This window comes from Vulpes lagopus, chromosome 14 (assembly GCF_018345385.1).
Source record: "Vulpes lagopus strain Blue_001 chromosome 14, ASM1834538v1, whole genome shotgun sequence".
Taxonomy (NCBI): Eukaryota; Metazoa; Chordata; class Mammalia; order Carnivora; family Canidae; genus Vulpes; species Vulpes lagopus.
In genome coordinates, this window is record NC_054837.1 from 12,718,792 (window position 1) to 12,725,609 (window position 6,818).

Sequence of the window (6,818 nt, forward strand, 5' to 3'; positions counted from 1 at the left end):
GCCGAGTGGTTAGGGGGCTGTCGTCTTGGGGCTACTGCTGCCCGGACCTTGGCTGGTTGGGCGGGCGTCGGCAGGAGGACGCAGCTTTGCACCAAAGTTGGGGACGGCACCCAAAGCCGGGGTGAGTGGCCCGGGACCGTCCTACTCGCGGAGTCTTCAGAACAGCCCCTCTCCGCCCTCCTCTTTGTTCCTGAGACCTTGTCCCTTCCCCCGACTCCGCCCCCTTCTCGCGTTAGCATCTGGGCTTGGCTGCAGCCCAGCCTACGTTTGGGACACCTGGTCCTGGCCACCTCAGAGCACGGACTGTGACCAGCAGGGCGTCGACCCTATGTTGGTGCATCTCAAGCAGCATCTCAGGTGAAGCAGGATCAATCACAACAACCCTTCCCCAGTCGACACACCTTTGCACAGACATTGCCTTCATCTATCAATCAGGCTTCTCCCTTCTGAGGCCCCTCAGGGTCCGCCTCTGGTTGCGCTGGAGTCCTTAATAGGGAATACGAAGTCCAGACACTGATTTAATAAATGGGGAAAACAGGCCCAGAGAGAGCCAACATGCCCAAGACAACAGCAGGAGTCAGCCAGGGAACCCAAGAGCTTAGATCCACTGGGGAAAGCCATTGTATCTGCTGCTGGAGGCCCAGAGCCCTCCCAATCCATAGATCCAGGGTCATTGAACCCTGCCTGTTCAAGGAGGCCGGAGGTAGGATCTGGAGTCCTGTCTGCCAAATAAAAATAATACATTTATTTTGTACTTGCCATGTACCAGGTATATAATCCCTATAGCAACCACTTGAGCACAGGGTTACTGTCCCATTTTACAGTTGAGAACAACAGCTGATAGGTAGTGGAACTGTGACTCATCCTAGCACTTTTTGAGCCCAGAATCTGCTCTTACTCACCGAGATGTGGGGTTGTGGGGAAGTGGTTTCAGCCTATTGCCCCAGCAGAGCTCTGCAGCCCTGCTGTCCAGATCTGTGACCACCCACCCACCCCACCTCACCCCCATCTAGAGAAAAGGCCCATACACTCCCAGACTCTTAAAAGGTGTCATCTTATTTCCTCATCACATCCACTTTACACATGGGAAAACCAGGGCACAGGGAGGGAAGAGACTTGTGAAGGTCACATGGGAGGAGGAGCAAACAGAGCCCATTTGGAGGCCATGGTTTGAGGTCCCCTTCTTCTGGGTAGGCCCCATCTAGGCCCTCTCTATTTGATCTAGGTGCCATTTCTTCTCCAGAATGAGGGTGAGCACCCTCCAAGGCAACTTGGTCCTACTTCAAACCTCGTGCGGCCCTGGGAACTTCTGTTGGGGTGGGGCACACCTAGGCTACCTGGGATTCTCAAGGCCTGCCTGTGTGGAGGCTGTCAGCTCCAGTGAATGGCTTGCTTCCTGCTAACCCTGCCCCTCGGTCCCGCAGGCTGGGAGGAACTACGCAGGTGTGTCTGTGCCCGAGGACTTAATATGTTGCACACGCGCTCACCAGGTCTTGGCAGTACGGAAGAGGTGTGTGGGTCCCACCCCACCATCAAACCCTCAGAGCTGGGGTCCTCCTCCAGACCTACTGGCCTGACTCTTCCTTCCTCCCTGCCAAGGGTGGGGCAGGATGATGGTGATGGCAAAACAAAGATCAAAGGGTAACAAGTTGCAGTACCTGGGAAGCTTCCAGCCATAGCGCAGGAAGGAGTAAACATCCCATGAAGAGGGTCTGCCATTAACTGAGCACCTGTTGCATATCAGACACAGGGTTTGACCTATTGCAAGTTGGACACTGGGCAAGATAAGTATTACCTGGATTTTACAGAAGAAGCAGCTTAGGGAGGTGAAGGCACTTTGGGCTGGTAATGGCATTCAAACTTGAGTGGAGTTCTGCTCCATACCTAAGGTCCTTTCCTCCAGCCTGCTGCCTCTAGCATGGGGGAAATCCTGGAAGACTTTTTGGAGGAGGTGATCTGCAAACTGATCCTTGAGGAAGGGTGCAAAAAAATCTATCATACAGAGAAGATGGGGGAAAGGCATGGAAGGTATTTGTGGCAGGGGAATAGTGTGAGTAAAGGCTGGGAGGTTTGTAAGTAGAAAAAGGAGGAGAGATGGGTTGTGGATTAAGCAGGCAATGGAGATGGGGGTGGGCCCTGAATGCCAGGTGAGCAAAGTGCACATATCTTGTAGGCACTAGAGAGGCCCCAGCCTCAGTCTCTCCATCTGCAAAATGAGGGGATTGGATTGGTCTGCTTCAGGCCCTCCCAGGGCAAGGGGATATAACAGAAGAGTCTGAATTCCTCCAGGTCCAAACCTGGACTGGCAGAGTGGGGAGTGGCTAGAGCAGCTTAGAGGCCAAGGGTAATATTTTGCTCCAGTGCCTGAGTCTGGGAATAAATATTTTACCAAGCTGGCAGCGCCAGATCCCTGAATCAACCTGGCTTCCCCTCCCCCCAGCTAGGGTCCTGCAGAAGGCAGGCAAAGTGACAGGTCTTAGCTGGGGCCCTGACCCAGGCAAAGTTTTGGTCCTTCCAAAGCCTCAGTTTCCTTATCTGCACAATGGAGGAATTATGGCCTGAGCTCCCTAAGCCCTCTCCCTAGACTACACAACATAAAATCCCAAGGCTTTCAGGGAGACCTCCCCTTGGGGTATGCTTACATGTGGCTGTGAGGCTGGCCAAGGCCAGAACCTTGGGCCTATGAAGGAGCTAGGCATGGGGACCGCTAGGCATGGGGAGGAATGGAGGGTTAAATGTGAGTCAGAGTTGGGCCTGCCACTGGGGTCTCACAGCCTGGTCAGAGTAGGGGGAGACACAGTATCTGGCCTTTGAAAATTGTACAGAATGAAGTCCTCACCTGCTGTTTGGCATGGTGAGGAAGGGATCAGGAAAGGCCATCTGGAAAAGAGAACAGCATGAACAAAGGAAGGGAGGTAGGACCGTTGAGGGCTTTGTTGGGGGAAAAGTCAAGCAGGTGAAGCTGGAGCAGGAGGTCCTTGAGAACTGGTCCTTACTGGGGTTGGCAGGATCCAAGGGCTGTAACCTTCTTCCTCATGGGCAGAACTTGAGGCTCCCATAGTTCATGGCCAGCAGCCCCTGAAGCAGGACTGGGGACCTGTTTGGCAAACCAGTTTGGCAAGGCTGTCTCCTCTGTAATGTCATCCAGCTGCTGTGTTCTCTGAGCGACAGTGCTGGATAAACTTCCGGCCTTAGAGAAGGGGGCCTGGCCTTAAGTGCTGAGGGTTGGGAAAGGAGTGACTCTTCTTTGGAAACTTGGAGGCAAATGGCTTCTGGGAAGGAGAAGGAGGCTTGAGATGCCTGTGAACCCCAGGAACACATTCTCATGGAGAAAGAAGAGGATTCTGGATGGGCTGGCCTGGACCTCTTCTGACTTCTCAGGGATCAGTTCCCTGATGCCTGACATCTATCCAGGTTCATGATAGGGGCCCTGTGTACTTGCTGCTTAGTAGTTTGGAGCCTGGCACCAGACCACCCTTCTAATACAAGAGTGGCAATTTGTTGTTACCAAGACCCTCACAGCTCTAGCCCTGTGAGGTAGGACCATGATTATAGAGAAGGAGACAGGCTCAGCAAGGCCAGGCCATGCCCACACCTCACACAGGACTTGAACCTGGAATCCTCTTTTTTTTTTTAATTTTTTAAAATTTTATTTATTCATGACACACACACAGAGAGAGGGAGAGACACAGGCAGAGGGAGAAGTAGGCTCCATGCAGGGAGCCCGACGTGGGACTCGATCCCGGGTCTCCAGGACCACCCCCTGGGCTGAAAGCGGCGCTAAACTGCTGGGCTACCAGGGGTGCCCTGAACCTGAAATCTTTAACTACAGTACCCCACTGTCTGCTGTTTGGGATCTGCCATCTGCCACATGGGCCCTTGTCCTATTTATTGACTATTCAGCATAGCAGCTGAATTTTGGCATCATGGAGTCCTAGGTGGCCACCTTGTGATCCAAATAGGATTACTGAGTCCCAGAGAGGGCAAGGACCAGGCTTCAGGTCACATAGCAACTTGGAGGTGGAATATCACTCTGCAGATCCCCAGCTTCCCAAATCCCTTCTTTCCCTCTTGGCCTGGCACATCCAAGCATGAAATAACATTAACTGGCGGATATTGAGTGCCTCTTATGTGCCATCCACTCGTTTAATCATCACTACAGCCCTGTGAAGTAGGTGCTCAGATTATATCCGTTTGGTAGATAAAGACACTGAAGCTCAGAGAGGGAAGGTCACTGGTCCAAGTTGACACAGCATCTTGGTGGTAGGACTGGGATCTGAACCCAGGGGTGTGGCCCTTTCCCCTTGGTGGACCCACTAGTCCTCACTGAAGGCGCAGAAGACCTCTAGGCAGGAGGGTGGGTGGCCCCTTTGCAGGCTCCAGAGGTGAGCAGGGTCCAGTTGGCAGTTTCCAAGCAGGCCTGGCCTCTCTGGGGTGGGTAGAAAAGTGCTGAGGCTGTGGAAATGCTCTGAACCTTCCCAGAGGAGGCGGCCACGGTGGGAGGGAGTGCTCGGTGCAGACCTCAGAGCCAAGTGGAGACGTGGCGGCTGGACCCGCTGCAGGCGAGGGAGGGCAGGCGGGGTGGGGCCCAAACCCAAACCGGCCTCCAGAGCTGCTTTCCCAGCCATCCGCCCGCCAGGCCCGGCCCTGCCCACCCTTCTAGCTCCCCATCTGGATTTGAGATGAGGACTCTGTGCTTAATAATAGCTGAGTGGCAGCAAAGGCAGTGCCTGGAGCTGCAGCCAGTGGAGGGCTAGGGTCCTCCATTGTGTCGTGCTGGCCTGGAACAGGTTTCAGAACTTACAAATAACAGCCAGTGTTTATGAAGTACATACCTGTGCCAAGCTTTGTGCTAAGGCTACGCCCACAGGAACTCATTTATTCCTCATGGACCCCCTCATGAGATACGACTGTTATTAGCCCTGTTTGAGGGCTAGAGAAACTGAGGCACAGAGAGTTAAGCAACTTGCCTCTGATGACTATGGCAGCTTCTGATTGCTGAGCATATACATGTCTGTCCTGGACGCTATGCATTTGAGGAAACTGTATGATGCATCATGGGCAGATTGTCACTTATTGAGATGAGGGAAAAAAAGACCCAGAGAGAAAAGGGACTTGTTCAAGGTTATATGGCTCAAGAGAGAGTCGAAACTCAAGCCCCGGACCCCCAAACTCTAGGGAAGTTAAAACCTTGGCTTCTGGAATCAGACAAACCTGAGTATGCTGAAGACATCACTGCTCCTTAGCTGTCTGGCCTTGGCAAATTGCATCGCCTGCCCAAGCCTCTGTTTTCTCCTCTAAAAATGGGGGTTTGGCTGAGATGATCCTATATCACCTGTCAGATAGTAAGTCCACATTGGGGATAGTAGGTTGTTGAAATTGTGCATTGATGCATCCACTCATTCAAGTCTCACAACAGCCCTGAAGGTGGGGACTCCTTTCCTACTTGTTTTACAGAAGAGAGGGAAACAGGAGGCTCAGGGAGGGAAAGGGACTTCCCCAGTACAAATAGCAAGCGAATCAGGATTGGAGCTCAGTGCTGTGATTCCAGAGGCTGAGCTCTTATTTCTTTACACTTTGCCTTTGATATTAAGGCACGGAGAGGGTATGGGCTATGCCTGGGTCACACAGCAAGGTACATCTTTAGGGACATCTGATGTGTACTTGCCAGGAGGGGGAGACCAGTCTGCCAGTCCCAATCCACCGAAGTCATAGCTTCTCCAGCTTTGGAGCTCAAGATATTCCCTAGCCTCAAATTTCTATAAAGATGCTCTGTTCTTCCAAAGGCTAGGCCAAGATCCAGATTTTGGGACCTTTTCCCCAGGAGGTTAGGGTGCTGGATTCTGGGTTCAGCTAGCAGAGTTGGAGAGGTTCCTTCTGGCCAAAGAGGACCTGTCCTCAGAGTCACCAGCAAAGCCCAGGGCATGAAGAGATCTTCAGGTTTTGCTTAAATCCTGATTCTTCCATTTACTATCTACTTCATCTTCCTGAGGCTCAGTTTCCTTGTCTTTCAGATGAGGGCACTAATACCTCCTGTGGTAGATTGTTTGCAAAAATAACTTCAATGCAATTGCCTCCCTGCAAGCACACCCTTTGCAAGACCTTGAAACCCTGCCCATCAGGAGACAGAATCTGTTTCTTTACAACCTTGAATCAGGGCTCAGCCATATAGCTTATTTTGGCCAATAGAATACAGAGGAGGTGACACTGCCTGTTCTGAGCCTGGACCTGAAGAGATCTTGTAGCTTCTGCTCGTTCTCTTGGAGCCTTCTCAGCTGGCTGTGAACAAATCTGGCTCTCCTGCTTGAGGATGACAGACCACCGGAGCAGGAATGAGTTGTCTTAGCTGAGGCTGTGCTAGTCAGTCACCAGCTGATCCAACAGCTGACCGCAGATGAATGCATAAGCCCAGCTGAGACCAGAAGAACCTTTAGCTGAGACCAGCCCAAATTGCCAATCTGTGAAATTATGAGCTAAATAAATCGTTGCTCGTTTAAGGCACTATGTTTGGGGTGATTTGTTGTGCAGCATTGCTGTGGCAATAACTGGTATCCAGGGTTTTAAAAAAATAATAATTTATTTATCTCTATACCCAATGTAGGGCTTGAATTCATGACCTCCGAGATCAAGAGTTGCATGCTCTTCTAACAGAGCCAGCCAGGAGCCCCTGGTATACAGTTTTATTCAGTGTAATTAATGTAGCAAATAACAAATCTCAGTGGATTATCCTAATCACAGTTTATTTCTCACTGACACAAAGGCTGATAAAGGGCAGGGATGGGACACCTGGGGCTCAGTCATTGGACACCTGCCTTCTA